The sequence below is a fragment of the Artibeus jamaicensis genome, unplaced genomic scaffold, assembly GCF_021234435.1.
Source record: "Artibeus jamaicensis isolate MK-2021 breed Jamaican fruit bat unplaced genomic scaffold, CSHL_Jam_final scaffold_537, whole genome shotgun sequence".
In the NCBI taxonomy this organism is placed as follows: Eukaryota; Metazoa; Chordata; class Mammalia; order Chiroptera; family Phyllostomidae; genus Artibeus; species Artibeus jamaicensis.
Genome location: NW_026522047.1, coordinates 39,980,809 through 39,989,621, shown reverse-complemented (window position 1 = coordinate 39,989,621; position 8,813 = coordinate 39,980,809).

The following is an 8,813-nucleotide window of genomic DNA, read 5'->3' as shown; positions in this document are numbered from 1 at the left end:
ACTAAGCTAGGTGGGGAGCCATCTGACTTTGTGGACTGGGCAGTGAGTGCGGGGCTGAGTGGCTGGGTGAAGGGAGGCCAGGCCTCAGAGGCTTCAAGCAGGCCGGCAGCATCCATTTCCCAGGCTGATCTGTGCTCTCCCACACATCCGTGTGGGTCAATGCAAAATTAATTAGAGTAATCAACTCGGCCACACCACGGAGAGCACCCACACAGGTTTAGGCCACTAATTGGTAGGAGCTGACAGTGTGTCCCCAGTGTCTTCAAGGTATTAACACTGCTTCTCTCTTCATAGATTAATTACCTTTTTGCATCTTCCACCTCATTCCTGGCTCCTGGACTTGTCCTTCCTTGTGAGGAGCAGTGCAGGGTGGTGTGGGAGAGGTAACACAGAGGACACTGGGCCCCTGCATGTCCCCTCCCCCAGAGTGAGTCTCCAGGGAGAGACTGAGACCAGAGAGAAACAGATGCTGCATCCAGTCCTGGAAGTGCAGTACCTGTGAGCCAATACAGCTTTGCAAGTGATGGCATGCAACCCCATTGGATGTAGGATGCATGGGGACAATTGTCCATCGACTTACCTGTGTATGCATCTGTTCATCCATCTATGTGTATGGTCATCTATCTGTCCAGTCATCACCCATACATGCATTTACCCTCCATTCATTCATCCCATCCATCCAACCAATCTATCCATAATTCATCTGTACATTATCCACCCATCATCATCTATCCATTCTTTTATCTATCCATTCATTCATCTATCTGGCCATCTATACAACTACCATCTTAATATACCATTTTATCTATACATTCATTCATTTATTCATCATCTAGTTGTCCATCCATACTTCCATACACCCATCATCTGCCCATAGACCCATCCATTCTTTCCTGTACTCTCCATCCATCATCCATTGTCTGATCATCCATCCATTCATACATCACCCATTATCCAGCCATAGGCCCATACATTTATCCATCATTCACCCATCTACCTACCAACCCATCCACCTAAACATTTGTTTACATATTGATGTAGGAACTTTTTTACATATCTAGTCTGCCTAAGTATTCACTTGTCCGTCATGGCTTCACTCATTCATTCATTCATCCATCCTTGTGCTACCTCGCCATTCATTCATTTCACTTCCTACCCTCCACTTCTCTCCCCCTACCTATCACAAGCTAACACTAAATTGATTGCTTACTATGTGCCAGGTCCTGCTCTGAAACTTTCATGCGTTTCCCTCCATCCACCTCCAGCTACCCGTCCATCCTTTGGCCTGTTCATCCACTTGTGTCTCTGTCCGTGTCTGTGTCCCTATCTTCCAGTCAACAGTTATTCGGTCCCCTCTATGCAGGGGTGGGTCGTGGCTGGGAAGGGACACTCAGTCCTCTGCCAGGGGGAGCGATGAGCCTCAAACACCTATAGATGGAACCTGAGGGGCTGGAGTGGGGCAGGGGTAGACGAGATAGAAATTTCAACCAGAAAAGGGTTTTTCAACCGTGGGCTAGAGAGGGGGCTCCACTCTCTGGGAATGATGGCACCGGCAGTAAATTTTAAATTATAAGCACATTTATTTTATTATATGAAGTGGTGAAAAAATATGTTCAGCTGCATGAATAGAACAGCAAAAAGACCCACATTTCAGTCCTTCTCCATAATGACACAGTCTACCAGGGTCTTGGGTCTGGTGCAGAACTCTTCCAGACACAGGCTGGCTTTGTTCACGCCTTGTATCTATCTGCTCATGTGCCTTTCTTTCAATGCTCTCTGACGTCCCAATAGTTACTGGGTGACACATCTCTGCACTCAGTCCACTTGAGCACTTTCAGACCCCCACAGTGTTCCACCAGGAGCCAGGCCTGCTTTTGAGGGACACTGAGGTGGCATCTGGCTCTCCATGACCACAGATTTTGTTGCAAACAAACAAAATGAGGAAATTCCCACAAGAGGAAGCACGGATGATCAATAACATGAAAAACTAAACTTCATGGCTTAGAACCACAGCCTGCCGATAGGGCAGAATTCCTTTTATGTAATGAGTCATATATGTTATAGCTCATTAAACTCTAGATGAAGATCTGTGCCCTTCACTGCATATAAATTTTATGCATCTTTTTTCCATTTGTCAAAAAGTTTTTTTATTGTGTTAAAACTACATAACATAAAACTTACCATCTCGACCATCTATTTTACATTCATTGTTATTTCATATTATTTTCAGGTGTATAACACAGTGGTTAGACAATCATATACTTTACAAAGTGATCCCCCTAATATGTCCAGTACCCATGTGGCACCATACATAGTAATTACATATTATTGACTGCATACCCTATGCTGTATTTTACATCCCTGGGACTATTTTGTAACTATCAATGTATACTTACGAATCTCTTCGCCTTATTCACCCAGTCCCTCAACACCCTTCCCCTCTGGTAACCCTCAGTCTGTATCTGCAGTCTGTTTCAGTTTTGTTGTTTGTGTTGTCCTTTAGATTCCACATATGGTATTTATCTTTCTTTATCTGACTTAGTTCACTTAGCATAATACCCTTTAGGTCATCCGTGCTGTTATAAACAGTAAGATTACATTCTATTTTTATGGCCATAGCTTTTTTATCCACTCATCTACTGATGGACACTTGGTCTGCTTCCATGTCTTGGCTATCGTAAATCATGCTGCAATGAACAGAGGGGTACATATATCCTTTTGAATTCATGTTTTTGGTCTCTTCGTATATATTCATACACCTAGAAGTGGAATCGCTGGGTCATAAGACACTTCCATTTTTAATTTTTCGAGGACCCTCCATATTCTTTTCCCTAGTGTTTGCACCAGTTTGCATTCCCACCAACAATACACAAGGGTTCTCTTTTCTCCACATCCTCGACAGCACTTATTTGTGGATTTATTGATGATGGTCATTGTGAGGTATGAGATGATGTCTCATTGTGGTTTTAATTTGCATTTCTCTGATGGTTAGTGATACTGAGCATCTTTTCATATGTCTTTTGCCATCTTCATGTCCTCTTCAGGTGAATGTCTATTCAGATCCTCTGCTCATTTTTAAATTGGATTGTTTGCTTTTTGGTGTTGAGTTATATGAGTTCTTTATAATTTTTTAAAAGATTTTTTTAAATTTATTTTTAGAGAGAGGGGAAAGGAGAGAGAAAGGGAGAGAAACATCAACGTGTGGTTGCCTCTCAAGCACCCCCTACTGGGCACCTGGCCTGCAACCCAGGCATGTGTCCTGACTGGGAATCAAACAGGTGACCTTTTTTGGTTTGCAGGCCAGCACTCAATCCACTGAACCACACCAGCCAGGGTGAGTTGTTTATACATTTTTTATAATAACCCCTTATCAGATATATCATTGGCAAATATCTTCTTCTGTTCAATAGGTTGTCTTTTTGTTTTGTTGATGGTTTCCTTTGCTGTGCAAAAGCTTTTTAGTTTGAATAGTCCCATTTGTTTATTTTTTCTTTTGTTTTCCTTGCCTGAAGAAATTTATCATAAAAAATATTGCTGAGAGAAATATCAGAGACTTTACTGCCTAAGTTTGCTTCTAGGAGTTTTATAGTTTTGAGACTTATATTTAAGTCTTTAATCCATTTTGGTTTATTCTTGTATATAGTGTGGGAATGTGGTCTAGTTTTATTTTTTTGCATGTATCTGTCAAATTTTCCCAACATCATTTATTGAATAGACCTTTGTATGCTCTTTACTCCATTGTATACTCTTGCCTCCTTTGTCAAATATTAATTGACTATATACTTTTGGGTTTACTTCTGGGCTCTCTATTCTGTTCCATTGATCTATGTGTCTATTTTTATGCCAGTACCATGCTGTTTTGATTACTATAGCCTTGTAGTATAGTTTGGTATCAGGGAGTAGTATGATCCCTTCAACTTTGTTCTTTTTTCTCAAGATTGCTATGACTATTCAGGGCCTTTTGTGGTTCCATATAAATTTTTGGATTATTTGTTCTAGTCTGTAAAATGTGCTATTGGTATTTTGATAGAAATTGCATTAAATCTATAGACTGCTTTGGGATATATGGACATTTTAATAAGGTTAATTTTTCCTATCCATGAATGCAGTGTATGCTTTCATATATTTGTATCTTCTTTAATTTTCTTCTTCAGTGCCTTATAATTTTTGAGTATAGAGTTTTTACTCCCTTGTTTAAACTTATTCCTAAGTAATTTTTTAAAATATGTTTTATTGATCACTCTATTACACTTGTCCCAATTTTCTGCCTTCACTCCCCTCTGCCCTGCACACCCCTTCCCACCCACATTCCGCCCCTTCAGTTCATGTCCCTCGGTCTTACATTTAAGTTCTTTGGCTTCTACATTTTCTATTCTATTCTTACCCTCCCCCTTTCTATTTTCTACCTACCTTCTATGCTACTTATTCTCTGTACCTTGCCCCCTTCCCTCCCCCTCCCCCACCTATTACCCTCCATGTGATCTCCATTTCTGTGGTTCTGTTCCTGCTCTAGTTGTTTGCTTAGTCTGTTTTTGTTTTTGTTTTAGGTGTGGTTTTTAATGATTGTGAGTTTGCTGTCATTTTACTGTTCATATTTTTTATCTTCTTTTTCTTAGATAAATCCCTTTAACATTTCATATAATAGGGGCTTGGTGATGATGAACTCCTTTAACTTGACCTTATCTGAGAAGCACTTTATCTGCCCTTCCATTCTAAATGAAAGCTTCACTGGATGAAGCAATCTTGGATGTAGGTCCTTGCCTTGCATGACTTGGAATACTTCTTTCCACCCCCTTCTTGCCTGTAAGGTCTCTTTTGAGAAATGAGGTGACAGTCTGATGGGAACTCCTTTGTAGAAAACTGTCTCCTTTTCTCTTGCTGCTTCTAGGATTGTCTCCTTAATTTTAATCTTGGCTAATATAATTATGGTGTGCCTTGGTATGTTCCTCCTTGGGTCCAACTTCTTTGGGACTCTCTGAGCTTCCTGAACTTCCTGGAAATCTATTTCCTTTGCCAGCTTTAAGAAGTTCTCCTTTATTATTTGTTCAAATAAGTTTTCCACTTGTTACTCTTCCTCTTCCCCTTCTGGTACCCCTATAATTTGGATGTTGGAACATTTAAAGATGTCTTGGAGGTTCCTAAGCCTCTCCTCATTTTTTTAAAATTCTTGTTTCTTCATTCTTTTGTGGTTGGATATTTCTTTCTTCCTTCTGGTCCACACCATTGATTTGAGTCTCAGTTTCCTTCCTATTACTATTGGTTCCCTGTACATTTTTTCCTTATTTCACTTAGGGTAGCCTTTATTTTTTCATCTAATTTGCAACCAAATCCAACCAATTCTTTGAGCATCCTGATTACCAATGTTTTGAACTGTGCATCTGATAGGTTGGCTATCTCTTCACCACTTATTTGTATTTTTTCTGGAGCTTTAATCTGTTCTTTAATTTGGGCCTTTTTTTTTTGGTCTGGACGCACCTGTTACATAGTGAGGGGCAGAGCCTTATGTGTTCACCTGGCTGAGACAAACTATGTCGCTGGGTTGTGATGCAGTATGTGGGGCAGGGGTCGGAGAGGGAACAATGGTGCTTGCTCCGCTCTCTGCCAGATTCTAGTCACTTCCCCCACTTCCCCCAAGCAAACTGAGCCCTTCCCAGGTGGGTGGGTTTGTGTACATTTTAGGACCTTGTGGGTCTCTCCAGTGAACTCTCCTGTGAGGTTGGAAGTCTCTCCCGGCACCTCAACCCCCACAGGTGTTTTTAATCAGTGGTTTGAGGTTTTATTTTCCTGCGCTGGAGCCCTGGGTTGTGCGGTTCATCCCGTTCCCCAGTTGTTTCTCCAGGTTTATCTGCACATGAATGTGGGACTGCCCAGTCCACGAGCTACCTTGCGTGCTGCACCCCATTCCACAATCCACTGCCTCACTTGAGCTGCCAGCTGCAGCCTTGCTGTGAGTCCTCTCCTCCCGGCTGCCCAACTCTGCCTCTCCTACCCTCCTGATGAATGTTTTTTCTTTAACTCCTTGGTTGTTAGACTTTCATACAGTTCGATTTTCCATCAGTTCTGGTTGTTTTTTGTTTTTTAATTGTTGTTCTTCTTTTGGTTGTGCGAGGAGGCACAGTGTGTCTACCTACGCCTCCATCTTGGCAGAAAGTCGTAAATTTTTTTTATGCATTTGTAAATGAGATTGTTTTCTTAGTTTCTCTTTCTGATAGTTCAATATTGGCATATAAAAACAACCAGCCCTGGCTTGTGTGGCTCAGTGGATTAAGTGCTGGCCTGTGAACTAAAAGGTTGCCAGTTGGATTCCCAGTCAGAACATTTGCCTGGGTTGCAGGCTGAGTCCCAAGTTGGGGGCATAGGAGAGGCAACTGATGGATGTTTCTCTCTCCTCACACACCAATATTTCTCTCCCTCTTTTTCTCCTTTCTTCTCTCTAAAAATAAGTAAATAAAATCTTTTCAAAATGCAACTCCTTAACTAAGTCACACAACTCAGTCTTTGACTGAGCCCCTGTGTCTACTCAGACCTCTATACCCCGAGCCCAGTAGCTGGCACGTCTATAGGGCATGGGCTCCATAGGGCTGACAGGGAGTCAGCAGAGGGGCTGTTGCATCCCCCTAAACTGAAGCTATGTGGAGAGGAGTGCTCGACCCAGGGGAAGTGGGAGAGGGACTCAGCACAGGGCCACTGGTGGCTGTCCCTTTGGCTTTCTCCCTCAAGCCACACAACACATTCTCTCCTTTCCTGTTTTTTTCTTTTTAAAAAATATTTTATTTGTTTATTTTTAGAGAGAGAGGAAGGGAAGGAGAAAGAGTGGAGAGAAACATCAATGTGTGGTTTCCTCTCATGTGTCCCCTACTGGGGATCTGGCCTGCAACCCAGTCTTGTGCCCTGACTGGGGATCAAACCAGCGATCCTTTACTTCACAGGCCCGTGCTCAATCCGCTGAGCTACACCAGCCAGGGCATCCTATTTCTCATACTCACAAGCATCTTGTCTGCTAAGGGAGCCCTGCTCATTTCAGGCAAATGGAGACATTTCCTGAAACTCAACCCCACTTTGCAAATGAGAGCTTTGGGGCTCCAAGGATTTGAGAACTCCTTCGGGGTCCCCCTTGGAGGGGGATTTGAACCTGGGGTGGAGAAAAGAGGGGAGCTGCTGGGTTTGCTCATCTGTAGTACAGAGCCCACTTTGCAGATGGTGTGGCTCTAAACAGACTATGCACAGGAAGACAAGACTGTGGCTGGCGGGCCCAGGGGGTTGAGATTCCATCAGGAATGCACACCAGGGTGGCCACAGCAGACCAGTGGCCAAAATCAGATTTTCCTAAGGAAATCTTGTGGCTTTTTTATGATGGGAACTTGTTCAAATTTGAACAAGTATTTTACAGACAGGGGATAGACAACCTGGGCCAGGGAGGGAATCTGGGGTCACAGGGAGGTAACCCTGACTCAGTTCTGACCTGGGCTGAGGGCTCCTTTTCCGGGCTGGGCCTGTGGTCTCCTGGGGGAAGTGTCTCATGGAGGAGGTCTCAGGTCCTAGTCTGGATTCTGAGAGAGAGACAGACAGAAAGGGACAAAGACACAGGGAAAGACAGACAGGCAGAGACAGAGAGACAGACCCAGACAAAAAGAGACTAATAAGAGGAGAAATATGAACAGATACAAAGTGACAAAAAGGCAAAGAGAGAAACACAGAGACATGCAGAGAGGCAGACACAGTGACCACAAACGAGAGCAGCAGAGTGAGGCAGAGCCCTGACCACCAGCCACAGACGTGCCCTGCGGCCATATCTGCACACCCGGCCGAGACCCAGCTCCCAGTACACCCGGCCTGGCCTCTCCCAACAACGCTGTTGAGCACTTGCCTCCCATCAGAGGAGAAAAGTACCCCACCCAGCTGCCTATCCAACTGCTGATTTGCCTTCACTGTTGCTGCTGGGAGCAGGCAGGGCTCCAAACAGTGGCCTCAATGCTGGCTGCTTTCATGGAATTTTTATTGTATGATTCATAGGGAGCACCCACCATCCTGGGGGTCTAGCCCAGGGACCCCCAACTCCAGGGAGGGCAGGCAGGCTACTGGAGACACACCTCTGTCCCTTAGGTAGGGGTAGTAGAAGGTCAAGATATGGGGTCCCCCTGCCCTGACCAGCTGGGCTGTCCCGGGCCATCTCAGCCTCACCGATCACCAGGGAGTTGTCCGCTGAGGCCCTTTCTACCAAGAGTCCAGGAACTGTGCCCCCACTCCCCACCAGACCCCTGCAGGTAGCCTCTTTGTTCTGGAAATGGAGAGCCTTCTTCTGGGGCCTCTACCCTGGACCCTTCTGGCTATCTTCAGCTGGCTCAGCAGTTCCAAGCCCAGGCCTTGGAGCCAGACACACTGAATTTGACACCTGGGGCACTACAGACACTGGGCAAGCCCAGGTATCCACGCACGTCCAGTGGGGCAACGTGCCCTGTTATGTGGGATGCAGAATCCGTGCAGCTCCTAGAGTGCAAGGACCACGGACCAGGCCAGCTCCTGTCCCCTGTGTCCACAAGAGTACAGCTGGGTGGACCTGTGGGGGTCCCAAGGGATAAGGTGAAGAAGACCACCCACCCCTCTCCACCTGAGAGGCTTCAAGGCTGGAATTAGGACCCTCACTACCAGCATCTGCTTTCAAAATGCACCTTCTATTTTTGTTTTCAGACAAATGCCATGGGCCTCGGGGAGGGATAAGGAATGGACAGACCCCTTCACAGACAAGGGAGCTGAGACTGGGCCAGAGCCCTTGTTCCACACCCCTCCTGGCTTATGCCCAGACCCCCGACCCT